Below are 12,887 nucleotides of genomic sequence, written 5' to 3' on the forward strand. Positions count from 1 at the left end.
GACCAGGCCTCCTGGTGGATCAGAACCTGATCAACCAGGCTGTTACTGCTGGCTGCACGCAAAGATCATAATAAAGTGAAGGAATCAACATGGTCACAGTTTTCTTCATACATAAACATAGTCACCTGTAAATAATTTGCAATTATCATTACTATATTATTATTATAATCATGGAGGAGCGCTAAACCCGTAGAATTATACAGCACCTGTAGGGGGGAGGGGGTATTCAGGCCCAGTTCAGGGAACTGGATCACAGATCCAATTCCCTAGATCAAGAGCCTCTCACCAGGGTCAAGGAACCTCCTTTGAGAGGCATCATTACTATAAAAGTTATACATTGACTTCAGAAAATGTACTAAAGTATTAAGATCAGCACATATTGATCTTTAATTATTACTGGTTCCAATATATTTTCACTAGAATTTATGCTCAAGCAGTAATGTGGAAATTATTAGGCGTCAGAAATATTCCGTGGAAAATGTTTATAGTGGAAGCATAAGCGGTCCTTAATATAACAGCTTAAATAACCACTTTTATATAATATTTGACAATTTAGACAGACTTATGGAGTTACACAGAGAAAATAACATTGTTATAGGACCTAGAATAGTTAGAAATAAGTTAAAAAAATAGTATTATAGATAGCCAGTATTTCAAAAATTTAATTTGAGATCAAGAGAGACATTAGTTTCAATTGTCTGATCAAGAAGGTGAGATTTGTGGCCAGGACTACCGTAATTCTTACTTAGGAAGAGCAACTTTATGCCAACCAAGCTTCCTCAAACCCCGAGGATAACTATTAATATGCTTTCAAGCCCCAGTGGACCAGGTTTATGTTTTATTCATCATTACTGGCCAGTTTTACTGCTGAAGTGTGGAAGATGTCTCTGGTTGGTAAAGTTCTCGCTTCACAAGACGGGGGACCCGGGTTCGATTCCTGTCGGGGTGGAAATATTTCGACACGTTTCCTTACACCTGTTGTCCTGTTCACCTAGCAGCAAGTAGGTACCTGGGTGTTAATGGACTGGTGTGGGTGGCATCCTGGGGGACAAGAATGAGGACCACAATGGAAGACAGTTCTCAATGATTCACTGACTTTCTTGGGTTATCCAGGGTGGCTAACCCTCTGGGGTTAAAAATCCGAACGAAATCTTATCTTATAAATAGCAGCATATGCATAAAGACCTAGAATAACCCAAAAAAGTCAGACAGTAACTTATTTTCATTGGGGTCATTTTATTATAGCAAAAATAATACCTGTATATTATATGATTACAGTCAATTGTATAAATAGTGATGATTTAATATTTAAATAGTTTATGTATGACCCATGTAACTACCTTATACCAGCCTATTTTAACCTAACTCTTATGAAATCCATTTTCCTTTTAATATTTTACTAGATTTCTGCTAATAGTTATTACAGTTTGACTCAAATACAGCTGTATAATGTTGTACAGAGAAATACACAAGTGTTTGATGATAACAGGAGCAGAGTCTGCTGTTGTTAGGTCAAATGTCTGTGTGTTATGAGAGAGTGGACCAAGAAGTGCCATCATATTGAAAGCTTAACAAAGATTAAGCAAGGAAACCAATTAAGTTTGATTCAAAACTTGGAGATAAGATAGAACATTGAGTCATGAGCAGTATGATAAGGAGTGTCAGCCAGTTGCCAACTGCATTTCACATTTACTTACAATAACCTTTGTTGTAGTGAGATATTACTACATGGTATTATCTAACTACACGAGAAGAATAAACTGATGGTAAAATTCCCTCATAACATTAAATATTAATTTTTAGATGACTGGTGTAATTACTGCAGTATTCCATCTCTTGTTAAATTGAATAACTATAATTGCATTGCATAAGATTAATTAAACCCCCTTATATTTTATAAATAGGTTAAATTGTAGTGGCTAATATTCTGTGGGCAAGGTTAAGCATCTCATATTTAGTATATTTTAACCCATTGACTGTTTACGTTGTATATATACGTCTTACGCGCCACTGTTTCTGATGTATTTATACGCGTAAATTCTATCGGCTTCAAATAAAGCAGGAGAAAGCTGGTAGGCCCACATGTGAGAGAATGGGTCTGTGTGGTCAGTGTGCACTACATAAAAAAATCCTGCAGCACGCAGTGCGTAATGAGAAAAAACTCGGACTGTTTTTTTGGATTAAAACGCCGACTTTGAGTTGTATTTTCTTATAGTATTTATCGTTGTATTCCCGTTTTCATGGTCTCAGGTGATAAAATGGAAAACATATTATAGAAATAGAGATGATTTTCATTTCTTTCATGATGAAAACGACCTTGAAATTGAGCTCAAAGTAGCGGAAATGTTTGATTTTTACCAATGTTCAAGAGTAAGCAAATTACACCACACGTCCAATACACGTCAACTGGGGAGTCTAATATTCTTTCACTAGTGCACTGATATTATTTATATCATTTTTACAATAATGCGTTAGTCTGCATAACAGTAAATTTTGTATTTATTTGTATGAATAAAAAATCAATATAGAAAGCAATAGTAATATAAGAGGGGCCTAGAGACGTGACTAATGAACAGAGGATATGTTATTTTAGTGCCAAGAATGTCTACTGTGGAAAATTTTTAATTTTCCGAAACTATAGCGCCTAATAGGTGTTTTATGTGCCGATATGAGTCAAAATGTATTTGAAAATGGAGTAGAACCAAGAGTTCCCTTGGCGCATGCGCGGATGTGCGGGGGAGGGAGGCGCGGATTGTTTTGAATGTGGTGAAGAAGCTGAGAAAGCATGGAACCACGAAATTGACATTCACGGCGGCCTAAGGATTAATATAGGCCTCATTTCATAATAAGAAGTGTCGTAACTGTTCCTGGTGGAGAGTGAGGGAACGTGATTTACGGGACCACGGTAATAGAGTGGCAAAAAGTGTGATAAGAGTAGGACCGGGTGTCAGGTGCACGGCCAGGGTGTGTCCAGGGGACATACCCGTGTGTTAATCCTCGCTCATCGGCCTCAGATCTTAATGGAGTGACCTCTAATTTGTGTAATAGTTATGAGACGTTAAATCGTCTTGTGAATGGTAATGTAATCAGTGATAATAACATTGAGTTAAGAGAATGCGGGATGTGAAATAGAGCGCCTTGCTCCGAGTGAACGTGTGACTCTCGTACCGGGGATAATGGAGATTTATGGAATCACGACTTCTAACCGGGACAAACCGACGGATACCTCGTCCTGCCGGAAGGAGAACCGTGTCGGTGTAGCAGGACATCGAAACTGAGATGGTGAATGGAAGAAATAAGGAGTATCAATCACCCACAGTTAAGTAACCCTTCTAGTTATAGCAAACTTATGCTGGCCAGTAGTGTTATGTTATAATTAGATAGGTTATGAGTGATCCAGCTACATCAAGTGACCACCAGAGAACATCTGGTAAGTGGTGGGATTATGTACAAATGTTTTCCTTGATGGATGTATCCAGGTGTACCCTACCCCCCTCCCCTTCATTCAGCGAAACTACTATAATCTATACAGTCCACAATTAACTAGTAGCACCGTACTTGTGTGTGCTACCCAATCCATACTGGTCTCGGATAGATATGGATAAGATTGTGAGGTCGAAGGGGCCACCTGCAGTGACCAGAGGTGGTTAAGTTTTCTCACATGTCTACACGGGGTGACTACGGTAAACAATATGGTTGTCTCCCAATGAGATTACTTGTATGTATATAATGTTGAGGTACATACAGATAAACACCCTAGAAAATTTTCCATATCTGCCCGCTGGTCCTTCGTGAACCGGATGCAATCAGTGAAAAAATTAATTGAATTAATTACTTAATAATTAAGTGACTGATTGAAGGAAGTCGGTGTAGGGTGCACAAGTTTAATCGATCGTGTGATGGATGATAATTAGCCCAATAAATTGCTAGCACATGGGTGGCTAGGATTTATACAAGAGTAAAGTGCAAGAATTACTCTTATAAGGCGTCTACTTAAGTAGTATAATGGGTGATTATTAATTCCCTAACCATGGCTGGGTCTGAGGAAGTTAGTGCGACTGGCAAGTCCATGGATGCCAAAGCAAAGAAAGCGTCACTACAAGCTCGGAAGGGTCATGTTACTAAATCATACAAGAAGTGTATGGAGTTAATGAAACAAGAAACGGTAAACCCTGATGAATTAAAGCTACACCTAGATGCCTTAGGAAATAGACATGAGTCATATAGGTTGTGGTTTAAAGACTATGAAAAAGAGCTGCTAGAGAATTGTGCAGATGATGCTGAAAGGGAGCGACTGCTGGATCAACATTATGAAGTGGAGGACAACATTGTGTCCTGCAAAACTAAGGCTTTGGAGAAGGTAAAGGGTGTAAACAATGTTGTTGGTCAACCTAGTAAGGAAAGTCAGAGACATCTACCAAAACTCCCAGAATTATGTATGCCTGTGTTTAATCCGGGAGAACACTGGGAGGAGTTTTGGTCTATCTTTAAAGCAGTCGTACATGATAGGAGTGATCTTGCAAGTGTTACCAAATTATGCTATTTAAAGGGACAAGTAAGGGGAGATGCGCATGTTCTCATACAAGCATTCCCAAATGTAGATGACTCCTATAGTGAGGCAGTTGACTTGTTGGAGGTCACTTACGGTAACTTGGAGCAAAGTAGGCTGGACCTAGTGGCTAATTTGGCTAATTTGAAGACTCCAGATCACAACCGCAACAGTTTACAGCAATTTAGGATCAAACTAGAAAGCACTCTTAAGACCTTGAGTAATAAATATGATCTGGAGGGAGCAGAGTGGTTGTTGAGTGCCTTGATTCAGAATAAATTGAACCACAAGACCATAGAGTGGTTATCTAACAGATATCACAAGGGTTACTTCAGGTTGGAAGAAATAAGAGTGGGACTGCAAGAGCTAATTGTCCAACTGCAGATCAGCCAACCCATTACCTCTAGGAATACCACATCTACAGACCCCAGTGCACCTGCCAAGTTCCACAAAGGGAAACCTTATCCTAATATCAATAATCCTAAGCCACCTACTACACGGGGTTACGTAGGCACGTATCAAGTGACAGGTGCCAGTTATAGTGGTTCTCCACCTCCAAGCAAGAGGAGGAAGTACCACAATAAGGGTAGCCCAGTTGATAAGAGGTCAGGCAAAGAAAGGAGAGATTGTATCTTCTGCAACGGTACTCATTTCTCTAAGAACTGTAATGCCTATAATTCATGGGATGTTAAAGTGGAAAGATTGGAAGAGCTTGCTAGATGTATCAGGTGTCTAGGAAATCATAATGTAAGGGATTGCCGTGCTAACTTGCACTATTGTTATCAGTGTAACAAGGGAAGACACCACATAGCTATGTGTAAGGGCAGATCTAATCGTAATGATGGTAACAATAGTACTGATAGTGATAATAACCCAGACACAACAGTAGCCCACGTAAAGATTGCAGCTAACGTCGGTAATGATGGCCTAGCTGAGGTAGCTTTGTCTGTGTTGGATGTGGTGATTAATGATAAACGGCGTAAATCCAAAACTGTAACAGCATTACTGGATCAGGGATCACAACGTACCTTCATAAAACGTAACTGCCTTAATGGGATGAAGGTACAAATGGGAGATCCTGCTATACTCAAGCTATCTGGCTTTCTCTCGAATAAGAAGGCCCAGTCATACGACACTGTTTATGTAACTGTCCGGCTGGGCGATGAGAGAAAACGTATTAATGCCGTAATTGTGGATAGGCTCCCAGAGAAAATATCTACCATAGGGCTTGGTAACGCTACTGAAAGGCTTTCGAGTAAGGTAGATTTGGCACCTTCTGGTATAAATAATGATTCGGTGGGGCCAATAGATATTTTGATAGGTAGTGACCATTATGCCACCTTTGTAAAGGGTATGACAAAGAAATGCGGAGTCACCTTTCTAAGGACCGCCGGAGGTCACGTGATGTATGGCAGGCTTCCTCGTACCGATAATGAATGACTGGAGGAATCCATAAATACAGTTACGGTGTGTCTTACTCATGAAGTATCACCCCAGTGTAAATATACTTCAATAGAGGATGAAGTTGAACCTGTGTATAAATTATGGGAATTGGACAGCATAGGGATCAATGTAAATGAAGAAAGTCCAGATGATTCCTTTACTCAAGAACAATACCAGAAGGATGTTAAATTTGAATCTGGACAATACTGGGTGAGACTTCCGTGGAAGCTGAACCATCCAGACCTACCAACTAATTACCGGATGGCGTATGGACAATTAAAGGCTCAGCTCCACGAATTGAGCAAGACACCAGAACTGTTGACTGCTTACGATGATATAATTAATGAGCAGTTAAATAATAAATTCATAGAGGAGGTACCTCCCGAGCAAACCCAGATTTATGGTCACTATTTGCCACACCACGGAGTGAAGAAGGATTCCAAGACCACTCCTCTGAGGATTGTGTTTAATTGTAGTGCCAGGAGTAATAAAAGTGTACCTAGTTTGAATGACTGTTTGATGACAGGTCCGTCGTTGACGGAAAAACTGGGAGACATACTATTAAACTTCAGGGTTAAGAATTATGCCTTTACGGCAGACATAAGTAAAGCTTTCCTGAGAGTGGGTCTGCAGGAGGCTGACCGGGATTGCACTAGGTTCTTATGGCCCGAGAATCCTGGTGACCCACTTAGTCCCCTGAAGACTTTTCGCTTCAGGAGTGTATTGTTTGGTGCTACCTCCAGTCCGTTCCTACTCCAGGCAACGATAAATGCACACCTTAAGCGTACGGGTGGTCCACTGAGTGGAGTAATGGGGTAGACAATTTTATGTGGACAATTTCCTGGGGGTGACGTCTACTGAAGAGGAACTAATGAGCATATACGCAGGGGCTAATGAAATAATGCAAGGTGCAAATATGCCCCTGAGGGAATGGAACAGTAATTCGTCCAGTTTAAGAGTTCAAATAAATAAAGACAACCCTGGAGTTGAAGTGTCCAAATATAGTAATGTGCTGGGACTGACTTGGGACACAGAGGGAGACTTGTTATCGTTAAAGCCTAATGACTACAGCATGCCCAATAAATTAACCAAGAGAGTCTTGCTTGCAGAAGTTTCAAAATGCTTCGATCCACTAGGCTTAGTGTCCCCACTTACCATAAGAGGAAAATTGTTGATACAAGAAGCATGGAAGCTTAAGTGTGCTTGGGATGAAACCCTACCTGAGGAATTTGTTGAAAGGTGGGAAGAACTAATAGGGGAATATGTAAAATTACCAATGTTGAAGTTCCCCCGTAATGTGGCCAGTCAAGAGGGAGAAAATGTACTCCACATTTTTTGCGATGCTTCGAAATTAGCATATGGAGCAGTCGCTTACCTTCAATGTAATAGTGCCATTTCTCTTGTTATGTCTAAGGCTAAGGTGGCTCCAATCAAATCACGCACCTTACCTCAGTTGGAATTAACGGCCATTTATGTAGGTGTCAAATTAGCCAATTATATAAGAAATAAATTGCGAGAGATAAATATCAGCGACACCGTAATTTGGTCTGATAACGAGGTATCCTTACAATGGATTCGTAATGGTAACAGTAAGATTGTGTATGTACAAAACAGAGTTGCTGAAATCAATCAAATGCAGGAGAAACATCACAGTTTGGGTCAGCATATGTTAACCTTTAATCACATTCCTGGTGACGAGAACCCAGCTGACTTCTTGTCTCGAGGCTTGACTTATGAAAAATTTGTGAGTGCTTTATCGTGGTTTAAAGGGCCAAGTTGGCTGGTGGACAAAATTAACTGGCCGGTGCAAAAGGCACATATTGCTCCTGTCGAAATTACGGTGAGCACCGCTCCGGTCAGTAGTCCCTCCTTAGCCATTGATATGAACAGGTATTCTTCCTTACCTAAGCTGATTAGTGTGACCAGGTTAGTGTTTAAATTTATAAGTAAGATGAATATCTCACATAATTTTCCCCATCCCCTGAAATACTGGCTACAGAGGGTACAAGAAGAAACCTACAGGGATGAGATTAAATTCATGATGGACGGAAAAATTGTGAAAGGCTCAATAATAGAAAAGCTGGGGCTGTATTTAGAGGATGATGTAATTAGGTGCAGAGGCAGGTTACAAAATGCTGAATTGGGGGAATATGCTAAGCACCCTATCTTGCTGCCCAAAACTCATCACCTGACAACCTTGATTGTCTTTAATGCCCATAATAACGTGATGCACAGTGGGGTACAGGATACCTTAAACTGTATTCGGGAAACCTTCTGGATTCCACAAGGACGGCAAAGTGTAAAGGGGGTTATCAAGTCGTGTGTAATATGTCGCCGGGTGGATGCCAGAACCTACATGTACCCAGGTCCTCCACCATTGCCCAAGGAACGCGTGCAGTTGGTAAAACCATTTGATGTGACCGGAGTGGACTATAGTGGGCCAATCATTTTGACGGGTACTTCAGATGGTGTCCCCTTGAAGGTGTATGTATGTCTATTTACTTGTACAGCTACTAGGGCTGTTCATCTAGAAGTGGCTCAGGACTTGTCTGCAGAACAGTTCATACAGCTGTTCCGGAAATTTGCAGCTAGACGATCCTGTCCAAGATTGATGATCTCAGATAATGCCACCAATTTTGTAGCAGGTGCTCAACACTTGATGAAATTAAATAAGAGTGATGATGTACAGTCTTTGTTGACCCAGCGAGGGTGTGTCTGGAAATTTATTACTCCCAGAGCCCCCTGGCAGGGAGGACTGTACGAAAGAATGATAGGTACAGTGAAAAGATGTCTTCGTAAGGTGCTACACAGGAAGAGAATTGATTTGGAGGAGTTCCGGGCAGTGTTGGTGGAGGCAGAGAATCGAGTGAACAATCGCCCTCTGTCATACATGAGCGACACTCCTGACGCGGAGGTACTGACTCCCTCTCACCTAATATGTGGACAAAGGTTAGAAGCTGCGCCTATCTATAGAGATAATCCCGAGGGAAGTGATGAGGATTATAATAACGTGACTGTGTTGAGTGACAAGTTCAAAATGTTAAATAAGGTAATTGTTCATTGGTCTGATGTGTGGCGTAAAGAATATCTTCTTACACTACGTGAACACTTTTATGGTGCGCCAGAGGCAGTAAACCGACAGAACATTCAACCAGGTGACATTGTGTTAATTGATACTGAACAACATCGAACACTGTGGCCTCTGGGCAAGGTAGTTACATTATACCCAGACGCACAAGGTGTTGTCAGAAACGTCAAAGTGTTGTGTCGTGGTCAGGAAAGTTTGCGTACTATTAATAAATTAATTCCCTTAGAATTAAATGGTGTTCAATCCAGTGCAGATGGAAACCTAAGGGAAAGTGACACGAGTGATATTGAAGACACTGACCGGGTAATGCAAGAAGAAACTGTAGTAAGACCCACTAGGAAAACAGCAGCGCAATCTAGAGAGGGCTGGAACCGTCTCCTGGAGGAAGACGCAATTTAAGTCGTCTAACAACGACTTCCGCCCGGCCGCAGTGTGGAAAATTTTTAATTTTCCGAAACTATAGCGCCTAATAGGTGTTTTATGTGCCGATATGAGTCAAAATGTATTTGAAAATGGAGTAGAACCAAGAGTTCCCTTGGCGCATGCGCGGATGTGCGGGGGAGGGAGGCGCGGATTGTTTTGAATGTGGTGAAGAAGCTGAGAAAGCATGGAACCACGAAATTGACATTCACGGCGGCCTAAGGATTAATATAGGCCTCATTTCATAATAAGAAGTGTCGTAACTGTTCCTGGTGGAGAGTGAGGGAACGTGATTTACGGGACCACGGTAATAGAGTGGTAAAAAGTGTGATAAGAGTAGGACCGGGTGTCAGGTGCACGGCCAGGGTGTGTCCAGGGGACATACCCGTGTGTTAATCCTCGCTCATCGGCCTCAGATCTTAATGGAGTGACCTCTAATTTGTGTAATAGTTATGAGACGTTAAATCGTCTTGTGAATGGTAATGTAATCAGTGATAATAACATTGAGTTAAGAGAATGCGGGATGTGAAATAGAGCGCCTTGCTCCGAGTGAACGTGTGACTCTCGTACCGGGGATAATGGAGATTTATGGAATCACGACTTCTAACCGGGACAAACCGACGGATACCTCGTCCTGCCGGAAGGAGAACCGTGTCGGTGTAGCAGGACATCGAAACTGAGATGGTGAATGGAAGAAATAAGGAGTATCAATCACCCACAGTTAAGTAACCCTTCTAGTTATAGCAAACTTATGCTGGCCAGTAGTGTTATGTTATAATTAGATAGGTTATGAGTGATCCAGCTACATCAAGTGACCACCAGAGAACATCTGGTAAGTGGTGGGATTATGTACAAATGTTTTCCTTGATGGATGTATCCAGGTGTACCCTACCCCCCTCCCCTTCATTCAGCGAAACTACTATAATCTATACAGTCCACAATTAACTAGTAGCACCGTACTTGTGTGTGCTACCCAATCCATACTGGTCTCGGATAGATATGGATAAGATTGTGAGGTCGAAGGGGCCACCTGCAGTGACCAGAGGTGGTTAAGTTTTCTCACATGTCTACACGGGGTGACTACGGTAAACAATATGGTTGTCTCCCAATGAGATTACTTGTATGTATATAATGTTGAGGTACATACAGATAAACACCCTAGAAAATTTTCCATATCTGCATTGTTTATTCTGGACCCTATTTTGAAATTGGCATTTTTTAATTTGTGTGAAATTGGCCAAATTACCAATTTCTGACCACTTTATTGGGTAGTTCAAATCGGTAAATGGGCAGTTTCTTGTACTCAACTGATAAAAAAAATTGGAGTTCTAAAGAAATAGCTATGAGTTTGGTCAACCGGAACAACGGAATTGGCCAAAAACAGGACTCAAATTTGGCGAATTTGCCGATGCGTATATGTCGCCGAGACCGCTAACTTCACGGGAGCGTAATTTTGTGAGTTTTCGACCAGATTTCGTACTTTTGGGAAAAGATTCTCTATCATTTCAGAAGAATTTTTTTTTTTCCAAAACTTTTGTGACATAGAATGACAGTTTCAGAAAGGGGCTTGCAACAGTCAAAGGGTTAATGCAGAAAGGTATGCTCATTTAATTTACCCTCTACCAGTTCAAGAAATCTAACTTATATTTTACTCCCTTATCTTTAATTAAGTGCATATGAAGTTTGTTTTATGATATGCATGGCATCACATGGTGTTATTTATTGCAGATGTCAACATTATGGAAGCAAAAAAAGAATGAGAAGAAGGGGCAGTGGAGGCTGCCTTCCACAACTTGTCTCTGTCTCATTCAACACTCCTTCATCATCACATGTCTATGCAGCTCCATAAGCCTAAGTTAGTACCATTCTTTGCTGTCTTAAATTTTCAGCACCACACACCAAATAAAAGCAGATAATGAGCAGCTTTAGTTAATCAGGAATGAATTTTCATAGGACATGTATGGTGCTGTAATACCGAGAGAGAGAGAGAGAGAGAATGAGAGAGAATGAGAGAGAATGAGAGAGAGAGAATGAGAGAGAGAGAATGAGAGAGAGAATGAGAGAGAGAGAATGAGAGAGAATGAGAGAGAGAGAATGAGAGAGAGAGAGAGAATGAGAGAGAGAGAATGAGAGAGAATGAGAGAGAGAATGAGAGAGAGAGAATGAGAGAGAGAGAGAATGAGAGAGAGAGAGAATGAGAGAGAGAGAGAATGAGAGAGAGAAAGAATGAGAGAGAGAATGAGAGAGAGAGAATGAGAGAGAGAAAGAATGAGAGAGAGAATGAGAGAGAATGAGAGAGAGAATGAGAGAGAGAGAATGAGAAAGAGAGAATGAGAAAGAGAGAGAGAGAGAGAATGAGAGATGTCAGCATAGTTGCTGATCCCCTTATATGTGTTATATAGATTAGCTGAGTATCATAGTACCATCCATGTGTTTATATAGAACATCCCTTAGGCCTGTGACTGTATGACGTCACGGGGTACAGCTTGAGTCAGGGTGAGATGCGCTGCCTCGTTCTCACTCGACGGACCACCTACAAGCAGGCAGAACAGGGCAGGCCTGGGCTCCCACCTCTCATCCACAGTCTGACAATATATAGTGTTACCATCCAACAAGGTGTTTACCTTCAACCCTCGTATCTCCTTAACCCTTTATAGTACTACCTACTATCATATTCCCAAGCTTCATTATTTGATCATCACTTTATTTGTATTAGTCCCTTTTATATTGTCTCCTTTATTTTAGCTTAAAAAAAAAAAGAAAAAAAACTACCTTAGCTCATTATTTTACATTTGTTAAATAATTCAGGTGCTATTTTTTAGCTTAAGACTATTTACTTTGTTTTATACTTAATTCTAACTATAGATTCACTACAAATCTTATGATTACAAGCATTGATCCTGATACCAACCTCTTATTTAATGACTTAAATGAATCAAACAGTTACTGTAATTACTACACTGCAGAACAATCAAAGGCACTTCTCAGTGCCAACAACAACATAACTATCTTTAACTACAATATCAGATCTTTAAGCAAGCATTACGATGACCTCATAGCATTACTAAATTCCTTACATGCCAATATGTCCATCATTACACTAACTGAAACCTGGCTAAAGCCTGATAGTACAGATGTCTATGCCATTCCTGGTTACACAGCCATACACAACTGTAGGCCAGACCAACAAGGGGGTGGCACAGCCATATACTACTCAGACCAACTAGAATGTATCACTAATACTTGCACAAGGGATGAACATGAGGAATATATAATAGCTAAATTCAAATCCAGAGAATTCGTAGTTTGGAAGTTAGGAGGAGGTGCGGGATTACCAAAACTGTTGTCCAGAGGGCTGAGGAAGGGTTGTTGAGGTGGTTCGGACAT

General features: G+C 40.8%; 1 pseudogene; it reads left to right on the forward strand.

The window, feature by feature from the left end:
* Positions 1-367: 367 nt before the first annotated feature.
* Positions 368-12,887, forward strand: part of LOC128706621 (uncharacterized) — a 29,669-nt pseudogene continuing 17,149 nt past the window's right edge.

This window comes from Cherax quadricarinatus, chromosome 3 (genome assembly GCF_038502225.1).
Source record: "Cherax quadricarinatus isolate ZL_2023a chromosome 3, ASM3850222v1, whole genome shotgun sequence".
NCBI lineage: Eukaryota > Metazoa > Arthropoda > Malacostraca > Decapoda > Parastacidae > Cherax > Cherax quadricarinatus.